This window comes from Alligator mississippiensis, chromosome 3 (genome assembly GCF_030867095.1).
Source record: "Alligator mississippiensis isolate rAllMis1 chromosome 3, rAllMis1, whole genome shotgun sequence".
NCBI lineage: Eukaryota > Metazoa > Chordata > Crocodylia > Alligatoridae > Alligator > Alligator mississippiensis.
In genome coordinates, this window is record NC_081826.1 from 49,863,705 (window position 1) to 49,874,876 (window position 11,172).

The following is an 11,172-nucleotide window of genomic DNA, read 5'->3' on the forward strand; positions in this document are numbered from 1 at the left end:
CCGGCGGCGGCGGCGGCCGTGACCTTGGGACGTGCGCTGGCTGGCGGTGCGGCGCTGCGGGAGGCAGCGCGTGGCGGCGGCTGCTGCGCCCTGCCGGCCGCGCGGGGAAGGCTGCGGCCGTCACGTGCGGGCCCCGGCTCGGCGGCACCGGCGGGAGCCCCCCCCCCCTCCACAGCCACGGGCCGGGCCCCGACTCGCAGCTCCCCGCGGCCACGGCCTGGCTGCGGCGCCCCGAGAGCGCGGGCTTAGGCGCGGCGTCCCAATACTAATGGGGGGGGGGAGGGATGATCAAGATCTGCCTGGGACACGGGGAAGCGGGCGCGGGGTCTCGGGCCGGAACGAGGGCAGCGAGCAGAGCAAGGGTGGCTGGAAACGGGGCTGCCCCCGGTTTGATACGCTTCAGTGTTGGGCTGTGCCCCACGGAGCAGCCCCCGGCTCGCCCCTCCGCCGCTCGGGACGGAACCGCACACCTGGAATCGCAGCAGCCGGGGACCGCAGCGCTTGTCCCCGAACGGGCAGGGAACGGCCGTGTGTCCGTGCGCAGTGGAGCTACTGTTCATACAAGAAACAAACTGGGAAACTGCTTGGAAGAAATCAAGGCATTTCTTTATGCCACACTGGAAAAGATCATGACCAATTTTAAAAAAAAAGAAGTATTCCCATTTCATACGTGTGTGGTTCCAGTCAAGCTGAAGTAGTGACTCCCCAACAGAAGCATGAAGGCAAAGCAATACCTAATACAGTAATCTAGAAGCAGCTGTAACGCACATCATGTAAAGCAACTGGAAATTTGCAGGGGAGACACCACTGGGAGCTGCTTTGCTCTTTTCATCCATGTTTGGTAATTATTCTTCGTCTTTTAGATTTCTTTTTTGTGGATAGTCATAGTTTTCTGCACGCAGACACATATTAGTGTGGGTATGTGTAGAAAAACTATGAATATTCATAAAATGTACGTGTTTGTGTTTGTCTGTGTGTGTATGTATGGATGAAAAAACAATGAAGTATCCATTTGGGCTGTGGACTCTGCATGAGGAAGGACTAAGACTTCTAGATATTTCTGAATGTCTGCTACAGTTTCATAACTACTTATTATATGTATTGTTACATGTATTCTGTTAAATGGACTCTAATTCCACTGCCTTATCCCATGCAAAGTTTGTGTGATTTCAGTGGGAGCTGCACCCCCAGAGCAGCAGCAGGTTTAGGGACTCTAATATGTGGTGTGGTAAACAGTCTTGAAGAACTGCTCAGAAGTCTCCCATAACAAATGACACCACTTGGTCAATGGCAGTTTCAGGGTATTTTTTATTACTGGGTTCTACAGTTTATCACATAGTTATTGCTACCATATATTTTGCAAATTCAGGCCTTAAAGTCAGGCATGTGACGAACTGTTCAGAATCAGAGGTCTCAGTATCCTATAGGGCTGTGCTCTGAGCTACAAAGTTAAAAATCCCCTGGCTCTGCTTTGGGGCATTTCTTCAATTTTCTTGCACTCCACCCGCATAAAGCCTGAATTCTTGGGCTCTATAAAGGTACATCTGTAGTTCTAATGTAGTTGGTGAAATGACTGCACACCTAGCAAGTGTGGGCTTGAGCACCAGGTTCTCAAATACTATGGCAGTAGAAGCAATATAAATAGATTAGAAGCAATACAAATAGAGTGATTAGGATGACTACATTTGATAGTAGCCATGGGATTATCCACAGCCCTTACCTTTGCATTTCCTTCAAAAATTACATAAAATGTGGGAATTAAAATGGCATCAAGGTAAGCACATTTCTCGATTTTAGTCACTGCTGCAACAATATAAAAATTATAAAATGTGATTTTGATTAGAGCAATATCCAGCTATTGTAGTGTAAGTCTTCAGTAAATTATGCAACCCAATGGTTTTGTCTATGCCTGTCTTTTTCTTAATTTCTGGGAATTATATTAGGCCTAAGCAGGTTATTTTCCCCCCAAAGTATTCTTAGATTTGATGGCACCTTTGAGTTATCTCTAAATCTAAATGCAGATATAAGCCTTGTCAAAAAATGCACCTAATCACAGTAGAAGCAAACTGTTCCCTCACACCAGATGAAATTCACTTGTGTGCAAAGGACTAGAAAAATGTGTACGCTTCATTTGTTTTGAATGCTCAGAAACTCAGATCCATAGGGTTGGAGGGATCTCAAGGGCTGTGTAATCCAGTTCCCTGCACACATACTGCTGTACAAACCTTTATGCCATCCCTCTGCACAGAGAGGGATTTTACCTATATGTCAATACAGTCTCAAGGATCCAGGTGTTTTCTCAAAGGTTCTCACTGTGTTCTTGTGAGTGTTTATTATTGCAGTAGTACCATAACTGCACAGCGCTTCACACAAGTGAAAAATATGCAGTTCGTGCCTCTCAGGACTTTCTGTCCAAGAACCAATCCTTTTCACTTCATAATCTATTGCAAAATGTCCTTGAACTGCAACAAGGGGAGCAGAGGGGAGGGGAAGCGGGGGGCTTACATGGGACAAGCGCAAATCCAGGAAATGATGGTTACAACAAATGAAAATACAGTTCCTACTGTTTCAGATTCTCAAATCTGGCCAAGCTGTGTTCTCAGCTATCTTCTTTGCTACTGTGAACCTAGGACTAACTGAGAGCTGAACAAGAGCCTCAAATAACTTAGGGGGTTATTACATGTTACCTTTAGGCTATACTGAGTGCTGTGGAATGTTAAGCAGCGTTAATGTTGGAATCAAGACTTAACACCCTCTCTAACCTGCACAACTGTGACATACCACTAGATGGCTGGCAAACCAGGATGGGGTGGGACAGGTGGATTACAGTGACCAAAGCATGGAGCTGGAAGGTATAGAGGCATACAGAGGTGGGGGTGTGGTGAAAAGAAGTCAGCCACTGAAGTGAAATGAAAGAAATGAAACTCGTGCTAAGAAATAAAACCCCGTAAAATGAAGGAAGTAAAAAAAAAAAAGACAAATTGTATGTGTTAATGAATTGGGATTGGGACAAGGGAAGGGTGTGTGGGGAACCAATAACACAAGGTGGGTAACATAGCTCAAAGATAAATCTTGCTCAAAGTGGCATAACTTTGAAATGCCCCAAGGGTGCTTAGCACTATTTTTATGCTTTCAAGCATGGACACTCCTGTATTAAGAGCTCTTAGTATAGCCTAAGGGCAACATGTAACAGCATCCTTAGAATGGCCTAAGAGATGCTATAAATACCATCAGGACTGAAAGAAATGCAAAACTGTAGAACTCGTGGTTCAGAGATGATACCTTTTATTAGACCAACTAAGAAATCACAAAAAAAAAAAATTTCTGCAAGCTTTGGGGCACACACAAATTTCCTTTTCCTTTGGGGAAAAGGAAATTTTCCTTTCCTCAGGCTCAGGGAAAATTAAAGATGGTAAGAAGTCCCCACAGGTAGAAAATAATCAGAAGGACTGATTCATTCCAGCTGTGCCCATATTTGCCATCAGCTATGTCTCAAGTCTTTCCTTCATGGTATCATGTGGGGGACCAATTAGCATAGAGGCCAGGTCAGCAGAATTGGCAGCTGAGAGACCTGACATCCAGACTACCTATCTTTGAAGATTTTTAATTTCTAGATATTTTCTCACTTCAGATCCAACAGGACCTGAATATTTTCCCAGATTTCATGCCTGGATATAAGATAAAGACTCCAGATATTTTAAAATAAAGCTTTGGAAGAATCTGGGGAGCTCAGATAGTTACCTATCAGTTACTGGAATGGGCTGAATCTGAATGCATTCAGATCCTGCCCTCGGAAAACAGGCTGTTTCTGAGTGTATATCCTCCAAATTCAGTCTGGTAACATCTAGTTCCCACATTTAGGCTCTGAACCTGCTCCTCTGAAAGTCCAAAGTTTTTTTTATCGTTGATTGTAATGGGAACAAGCTGTAGTTATTTTTACAGAACAACTCTTAGTATTTGTAATAACTTGAACTGTTAAACTATCTATCAGCATTACCAAACTAAGCTTCACAGCACACTCAGGAGGTGGAAAAAGATTAAATAAGGATCACTGCCACCCCTGCTGTGTTCTGCCTGCCTCTGGCAACAGCTGCTTTAAAGTGCACAAGATTTTAGGAATATTTTTAGGACAAAAATGCAACGAAGTATTATTAAGCCATCTGTTTTGTTAAAAGTAAAGGCTAAGTCAGCATTTCCCAAACTGTGGGGTGCGCACCCCAGGAGGGGAATGAAAGGTTCCTGGGGTGGGGTGTGAATCACAGCAGCAATCATCTCTGACTTCAGTCACTCTTGTACGCCCCCTCTCCCCCTAACTTCAACCACTGCCACCATTTCCCTTGTTGCCGTTTCTCTTGTGTCCCACTATGCCCAGTCCATCTCTGCTTCCTTTGCCACCAAATTTCCCTCTGCTTTGCCTGGTGTTGATGGAAACTGGCAGCCGCAGAGATAAGGGGGCATGAAAGAACTGAAAACAAAGGAAGGAGTGGTGGTGGCTGAAGACACAGAAATATGGAAGAGTCACAAAACTTCCCTAGAGTGGGGCATAAACCCACCAGGCTTGGGAAACGCTGAGATAAATCATTTGTCCCAATTCATTGTAGCAACGCAAGTCAAGTCTTAGAACTGATATACATAAGGACATTTCAATCTGGTGCCATTTTATTTTGAGTCAAGTAAACGGGCTCATTCACATGCAGGTGTGCTCTCATGACTTTCCAAGTAGCCCTGTTTTACACTGTCACTAGACTTAGCCATTCCTTATTTGTGTGGCTTTGCTGCTCTTGGAGTCATGGTGATCAGACATCACCTTCCTCTCAAAATGCTGGTGCAAAGCCAGATTCTTCCACTTCACTCTAGGACACTCCTGGGAGAGCAGCCTGGCAACTCACTGGTATTCCTTATTTGCAAACAATACTCCTCATCTTTTTTATGACTGTTACTGAATTGGTAGATGTGATCAACACAGACTTGTTTCCACGCCCATGATTTGGCCACAATTTTGGCCAGGAAATATGCTACTCCACTTCCCTTCTTCACTCTGCAGTGCAGCCTCCCTCCACTTGTCCAAGACACAGTTGCCAAAAAGCCTCTGCTCCTTCCAACTATCTATCCCTTGTTTCTAGGCTCTGCCTCCCCCACTGCCTAGGCTCCAGCTGCAGCAAAATTCAAAAAGCAACCTAAAGAATTTTTCCTTACTATGGTTTTTTGTTTATTAAAGAAAGATACTCTAGGGAGGCTTGCAGTGGGAAATCAGTATAGCATTGTTAGAGTCTGTCAGTCCAGCAAAGCAATTTGCAGTATTCTTCTAGCACTGTAAACATTTTTATCAAAGTAATTCTAACTTTCTCAAATAGCTGTGGCAGAGCCATGACTTGCAAAAGGGTAAAAAACAATTCAAAATAACTAAAACTAATTCTGAATTAGAAGGTAGAAATGTTAGCACATCTTATAAAATGCATAACAGCAAATTTCATCATGTCTACTTGGGAGATCAAATGGACACATGCAGAAAATGCTTTAGTGGGCCGCCTTGTCCGAGTTCCCAGATAGGTCATTAAATCCTTCCACTCACACAGTACCTCTGGAGGCACCATCCTTGTGAATATCAGCAACGCATAGCTAGCAGGATTCTCCTTAAGTCTTTGCAAATAAGTATTTCATTGCTGTTTCATCACACAGGAGTAAGCACATGTCTTCCAAGGTTAGTACTACCTGCAGAAATACAAATGCAATCACTAGCATGGCCTAACCAGTCCCAGATCCCACCACCTCTGCTTAATTAGCACTAGGCAAATGACAAGCTATAACACCAGAGCAATATGAAAGCTCCAGTGCCTATGGCTTGGAATAGAATTCCTAAAGTGGCCCAAAAGGTAATTCCGAAAGGTAAGTGAGATGGCTAAATTTGATGCCTACCCTATGCCCAGAGTAGAGGACTTAATTGAGAAGATCGGAGGAGCCCATTTTATCTCCACCTTAGACCTTTCCAAGGGATTTTGGCAGATTCCCTTGGAGCAGCATCCAGACAAAATGGTCTTTGCCTCCCTTTGAGGCCTCTATGAGTTCCTGTGCATGCCTTTCAGATTGCATGGGGCTGCAGCCACTTTTCAGTGACTCATGAACCATGTGCTAGCCTGCACCAGGGTTATGCTGTGGAATAGATTGATAATGTGATAATTTATTCTAGAAATTGGGAAGAACACCTAAAAGCCTTTGTGGCCTTCTGGAGGAGCTGCAAATGGCAGGCCTAACAGCAATCCAAAAATGTGCTTTTGGCCATCAGGAAATGCCTTATTTAGGATTTCTCATGGGTGGGGTGCAGTGGGGCAGATAAAACCCCTGATGGACAAAGTATAGGATTTAAGGTAGATACAGGCATTCCTAGGGTTAGCCATCTATTACTGAAGCTTGGTACCCATGGTTTCAGAGCTTCTGTTGGAGTTAACTAGAGCTGCAGCCCTGAACAAAGTTCAGTGGACAGATGATTTAATAGATTTCATAGATTTCAGGGTTGGAAGGGACCTATTAGATCAGGGGTGGGCAAAATGTGGCCCGGGGACTGGATACGCCCCACCAGGCCATTCTATCTGGCCCGTGTGGCCCCTAAAATATTTAGAAAATTAATATTAATCTGCTGTGGGCTGCCTGTCATGCGGCCCTTGATAGCTTGCTGTAACTCAGTAAGCGGCCCTCGGCCCAAAATAATTGCCCGCCCCTGTATTAGATCATTGAGCCTGACCCCCTGCCCTGGACAGGAAAGAGTGTTGGGGTCAGAGGAGGCGGCATTTTGGAGACTGAAAAAATGCATCGTGTGATACATTTGCCAGACTTTACAAAACCCTTCCTGGTACAAATGGATGCTTCCAACCTAGCTATAGGAGCAGTGTTGTCCCAAAGGGACAAAGGGTAGGAGCGTCCCATAGTTACATAAGCTGCAAGCTGCGCCTGAATGAGCAGGCTTATGCCAACAGGCTTAAGCGACACAGCAATGCAGATTTTTTTCTACAAGAAGGAAGACCTGAAGACCCTACAAGACTGTAAGCCTCAAAAAGGAAAAGGGAGGTGTGTAGTGGGATCCCTAACCCATTGCTAGATGGGGGGGGGAAGTGGTTGGAGTGCCTGGGCTTTCCCTCCCCCTTCCTTCTCACCCTCCTCTCATCCCCCTCTTGCTCCCACTCTCCTTTGTGGTCTGCCAACTCATTGCTGACATGTAGTGGGTGCACATGGCACTCACCCCCTGCCGCCCCGCCGCCCCCCCTCCCCTGGGCAGTCCCTGATCACCACTGATTGCTGCCAACGCTGCCGGCAGCGTCTGTGGGGCACTCGCCATGCTCCCCCCCCCACCGCCTGCAGAAGCCCACTGCTTTTCACCGCCATGCCCCCACCATTCCCACCATCTGCAGGAGCACACTGTGCTCCCCACCCAGTTTCTGGGGGCATGCGACGTTCATGGTTTGTCTCTTCCCTTTGTGGTGTTTTTGTGCCTATTTCTTTTGTTATCTAGCCCCTCCCCTCTACCTTCCCCGTGTTATTTGTTTTCTTTTATTTCTGCTTTCTTGTGCTGCTTCAGTAAACTAACAGGCGGAGGAGCCTGAAACAAGAAGGCTGCCAGGTCCAGCTGCAGGCAGTCTCTGATGGCCCAAGGCCGGAAGTAGAAGAGTCATGTGACCGGAGCATCTTATATAAGCCGAAGCCTCAGGCCTGAGAGACAGTGTGGCCTTAGGAACACAGAAGAAGGGAGCTTCGTATGAAAAGGCAAAGGGACTGAACTCCAGGGCCTGGAAGAAGGGACTTAGAGTGGCACCTGGGGTGAAGGAGACCTGAGACTCTGCATTGGGAGCCAGATAATTTCCAGAACTTTTTCTATCTTTGTTTGTAGCTTGGAGAACACAGTCTCAGGGTGAGGCAGTCCCAGGTGAGGAGACCTTCAGGAGCTGGACACTTGTCTGGGCCAGGACTCTCCTGGGCTTGTGCCACTTTTACTCTATCTGTGCCCTGTAGCTCACAGCCCACTATTCATGGCTGCAAGCTTTGGAGCATACTCTCAGGCTCCAGGACCCATCGCCCCAAATCCTACCACCACCTTTCAGTCTCTGACAGGCTTTGCCCTTCCAGGCTAGGAACTTATTCCCCAGTCTCTATCTTCTTTCCTCTCAATCATGCTTGAAATTTAGGATGTTTCCCAAGCACCCCTTTCAGTGGACTCTGCCTTCCCTACAGGTGCAACTCAGACCACCAGGAACAAAAATCACCACAACCATGGGTGCCTGCTCAGCTTAAAACCAAAATGGCTGGCAGCGTTCCCTGTCTGTTTGTTCCATCAAGACATTCAGGCAAGAGTACAGAAAGGGAGAGCCAGAGGAGACGAGAGAAGCTAGTGGGAAGAAGCTCCTAAAGTCAGGTATGCTGGGCCAACGCCTGTGGGCAGCATACAACATCACTCTGATATTCCCGTGGATATCAGAGCCTGGTTGTACTTTGGGTGAAGAAAGGAGTGAATGACACCCTGAATAATGATGACTAGACCGTGTTATCCTTGGTGGTGTTGCATCACCGGGCTTTAAATACTTTGTTCACTTTGCCTACATTTCCTTATTAAGTTTCACTCTGGGCTTGGAGTTCCAATTGATTCAGTCTCTCAAAGCTACATACAGTCCAAATGGCCAAATTTTGCCTCAAATCCATAGTGAAATCAAGCATGCATACTGAGGACTTCAATTTAAGATGACCCTAAACCAGAATGCCAGATCTGAAGCCCATAGTTTGAGGAAATTTGAACCCAACTCTGGAGCCAAGTTTGATGCTTGAGACAGTCTCTAGTTTTGATGACAAGCTGTAAATCAATCCCATTCGGGAGCCTGGGCTGGAAGGATACCTAAATGCGACTGAGCATTTCAGAAATATCTGTTTACAACTTCATAAAATTGGTAAAATAATCACCATAATGCAGACTATATTCAGCATTTGTTGTTCTTCCTGGAAAGAAATGTAAGCTTTGTTCTTATTGAATACCTATTAACTTGTTTGTGTAGCCTCTTGCATAATAATAATTACTAGTAAGAATTGTGAGATGGATTTTGCTATCCTATTCCCTGTGAAGCTGCTGTTGCACGACAGCCTCCCTGTTCCCAACAAATCATTTAAGAAGTTAAATTATTGGATTAGCCAGCTTGGCTTCTTTAAAAAACAATGCAGGCATTGATCATAATAAATAATAAAGCAATCTTCAAACACTTTCTGGTCTAATCTCTCTTTCTTTCCCCCTCATTTTTCTAGCTGTTTATTCACTGTCTTATTCCTAAGCAATATATTCTTATTTGCTTAGTGTCAGCATTTTGTTACATGGTTTACACCATGATAAGAAGATCTTATCCAAAGGAGACTATAAGCTAGAAGTCAATGTATAAATACTGGGGGATGAGAGACAACAAAAAACATTATGACTGAATGGTGGAGTTAAGTATGTAATATAATTTCCTGCTTTCCTTTACATTCCCTTTCCTTCAAGTCCACCTGTCAACATGCACATTTCAGTTTGTTGAATTAATTATTTTTCTGTTTTGCCCTGGTTTCTGTGCGCTGCATTCAGTATGAAAAATGATATTAGACTTATCCTTTCCTTTCTGCTCTTCTCCTATCTTAGCAGGACAATTCAGTCTCAACTGAGGTTGCAGCTGCAACAATGGGATACTCTTTTGAAAACAAATTTTCTTTATTGAAATAATGATGATGACAGGGTTTGGCTGAAACTGTACATTCATAAAGTCAAGGCTAGAAATTTAAACTAAAAGTAACTGGAGTCACAAAGCAGAAGAGCTTTCCAACAGTTTAGTTTCACATCTGCCTTTTGGCCCACAAACTTCAAACACGTTACTTCTTTTTCCCCCGTCACTACCTGAAATCTTAGAAAATACTAAAGATAAAATCTGGAGAACTGGCATCAGTCTTCTCACTGCAGATGTTGAGGAGGAGACAAGGGTAACTTCATCCTTATGGCCTAGTGATCCTAGACAGCAACTGATGACTTGTTCAATCGTTGGCATAAAGGATGATACATTTCTACATGAGAGGCAACATCCCCTGAAAGGGAAATCTAAAACTGATAGCTAAAACTCTGAAGAACAACTACAAAATTTATCTATGATCCTCCAATCAGGACTTATACACCAGAGTTTGGAAAACTGTCCTTTGCAGAATGAGCAGAAGGGTCTGAGCATCTGGTTTTTCATATATCTATGTCTTTTGGGATGAGTTTAAAACACAAACTTTGAACCTGAATTGCTTTGAATTGGTCTAATCTAATCCTAAAAAAAAAAAATCTAGTCTGGATACTGCTCCATTTTATATCTGGATGCTGGTTTTCAACATTCTCCTCAATCCAAGATTCTCTGAGACTTTATTAAATCATATTTTTATCTAGATATGTGAAAGCTTGGCCAGACCTACACATGAAATCTATATGACCAGATTAAAATACTCTTGCACAAAAATGCAAGACAGTGACTGGGGCAAGATTGGGTTGTGGTGACAAGTCTGTCACAAAGAAAATCAAACTGTGCTAATGGCTGCAACCCATTAGGTGTAGAGAAAGTGGAGTTTGCGGTACCCAATACCAGACCCATGTCATAAATTTATAACAGTCATGATAACAGTCCTCAACCTTCTACCACACCCGAGCCTAAAAAATAAAAGTTATGGTTAAAATTATTGGCAGAGACCTGACACGCTCATTACATTTATATAACGAGAGTCAGAGAGCAAACTAGAAAGCCAAATGGCCTAGGAAGAAAACTACAAACTACATATACCTCTCAGTTGAGCTAAGTGTCACTAAAGGAAAGAAAAGCACTAAAATATCCACTTCAAAGCAAAGCCTGTAAGAGACGGAGGAGCCAAAGTGCACTAAAACCATGACTGTAAATATATCCTGGTTAACCCATTTCCCCTTTGATTAAGACATATTTCCCAAAGCAAACATCCAATATCTGTCTAAAGTTTTACAAATGTTTAAATATTTATTATGCTAAACCAGTGCATTCTCCTGAAACTCACACCTATTGTATCCAATGGCCTCTGATCTTCACTATCTCCACTTACATTTTAACAGACCGGTTTTGGTCTAATAAAAAGTATCACATATATCCCAAGAACCTTGCAACATCTTCCCTTAAT

The 11,172-nt window shown here is 44.2% G+C and overlaps 1 long non-coding RNA gene across 1 annotated transcript; it reads left to right on the plus strand.

Annotated features, from left to right (window-relative positions):
* The first annotated feature begins 67 nt into the window (after positions 1–67).
* On the plus strand, positions 68–8,492 carry LOC109282987 (uncharacterized). The gene is made up of 2 exons (XR_002090016.2): positions 68–841; positions 7,571–8,492. It is a non-coding gene; the product is annotated as an uncharacterized LOC109282987 (long non-coding RNA).
* The last annotated feature ends 2,680 nt before the right edge of the window (positions 8,493–11,172 follow it).